General features: G+C 38.5%; 1 pseudogene; it reads right to left on the bottom strand.

Annotated features, from left to right (window-relative positions):
- Positions 1-819: 819 nt before the first annotated feature.
- On the bottom strand, positions 820-1,569 carry LOC124974995 (kelch-like protein 5; annotated as a pseudogene).
- Positions 1,570-2,171: the final 602 nt, after the last annotated feature.

Raw genomic sequence — 2,171 nt, 5'->3', positions numbered from 1 at the left:
TGTTTCAAACCCAATGTTAGAACAGAGGGAGCAAGTGGTTCCTTGTACCTGGGAGCACCATTTTCAGGTAACATGGTGGGACTGCAGAGAACATCAATTTCCCAGGGATTCATTGAAATCCATTTGTGACACTTTTTCAGAAAACTCATTTTAAGTGTGATTCCCCTTCAAATTAACTGCTGTTTCAATGTTACAAACTATTTGAATTGAAAGCAGAAAACCTTGTGTTCAAAAGCACATTTGCTTTGTGCTTATTCATCCAAATTCAATTGACAGTGTTCTGAATAAGAACAGAGTGAGAGCATACAGGTTGAAGCTGCTTCCTGAAACTACACTCGTAAGCACATCTATGGTTCTCTCAGGTAGCACATTCAAAAAAGATTTCTGGCAAAATATACAAATGAGATTCATAAGAGTTCTTCTGTTTCTATTAGAACCAACATCTTGAAGCAGAGTGAAACTTTAAAGAGGATCACTTTTTGAAAGTGAAATCCACTGGTAAAACTTTTCCAGAAAATTCAATCTAACAGCATATACCAGAAAACAATGGTACAAATGCTTTGAAATGAAAACATTTCTTCTGGTTCTAGAAAGTGCTCTTAGATTGTGCTACCTCCTCCAAATTCAAACCACAATGTTCTCATTGCAAACACAGTGATTGCATAGTGAATGAAGCTTCTTGATGAAACTTCTGCTCTTGTGCATTTCTAACCTGTAATCAAAGAGCACATTCCATGATAATTTAGGGCCCAATGTAGAAAAAAGGAACAAGATATTCCTTGTACCTAGGAGCAAAATTTTCTGGAACCATGGTTTGAGTTAAGAGGACAGTGGTAACCTAATATAAGCCAAAAGTTTACTGAGATCTGTCTCTGTTCCAAATCCTGAGGGACACAAGTAAAAAAGAATTCAATATTGTGTCCTCATCTGGACTGTTCATGACATCATTGGCCAAGAGCTTTGTATTTCACTGGCTTACAGTAATACAAATTCCTGGCTTCTGATTTCTTCCATAAAATGTTCCATAAAGTAATTGTGAGCCACTATATGCAAACCTGTACAACTCTATGCATCAGCAAAAGAACAGATTCCAAGACTGTTAGTCAGGTGGAGCTATTTCATTAAAAACTACAGCATGCTTCCACAACCTGTGAAAGCTAAAGAAGGCAAGATGCAGATTACAGAAATTTAATATTACCTTCTTTTTGATTTAGTTTGGCCTGTATATGCATACCGAATCAAGGACAAAAATGAGTTTGGTTCTACACCTTCCATTTTTATTTCTTTTTTTCTGGCTTATGACATCATTAGTAAGCATGGCAGCAAAATAATCTGAGAGACAAGAGAGCATCAATCTGTTAGTTGGAATTTTGTGATTAGCAGCAACTAAAATTATATCATATAACTTTTTAATGTCTTGAATAATTTCCCATTTTTAAATGTTTGCTCATCCTGATTAAGGACTTGAAGAAAATCATGTGATAAACATGGTTCCGTTGAATGGCAGAATGATAATGTATGACTAATACTGGAAATCTGTGACTGGCTCTGGAGGCAGCCTGGGGTCATGGTGGGATCAGCTGGCCAAGACTGAGGAGGAGAGCAAGAGGTTAGAGGAATTCTCAGCCCCTCACACATCCCTGGCCTGTTCCCAGCACCTTAACCGGAAACACTGGGCCAAAAGTCACAGTCTTGTAGAATATGTAAGTAAACTGAGAATAACACCTCCAATACAGTATAATTAGTACTCCATCAGGTATTGGGGCAGTGCTAGGGAGCACAGCACAGAAGCAGTTAACTATTGAGAAGTGTGAAGGAAGAACAGGAGTTGAAAACTCTCAGTTTGATCACAAGGAATGTATTTCCTATCCTCATGCACAAAAGATTGCTAATAGAACTCCCTATTACACATTCCTAAGCACTATCTGTTAGTTAGATGTAAGGGGCAGTTTTGGTTCATCGATAACTCCCAGAAAAAAAAAAAAAAACGCTCCGCAGATACAGGTCCCACACCAGGAACTTTATTCTAAGCAGACAAAACGTGTCCGCTCGGGGGAAAGGGGAAAGGGAAAGAAGAAAATGATGAAGGGTTCCTTGTCAGATATTGGAATTTCACGGGCTGGGAGGAACCAATCATGGAGGAGAATTATTACAGACTGACTGATGGACCA

The sequence above is a fragment of the Sciurus carolinensis genome, unplaced genomic scaffold, assembly GCF_902686445.1.
Source record: "Sciurus carolinensis unplaced genomic scaffold, mSciCar1.2, whole genome shotgun sequence".
Classification (NCBI taxonomy): Eukaryota; Metazoa; Chordata; class Mammalia; order Rodentia; family Sciuridae; genus Sciurus; species Sciurus carolinensis.
Note: the sequence above shows the minus strand (reverse complement) of the source record. Positions and strands in the feature narration are given on the sequence as shown.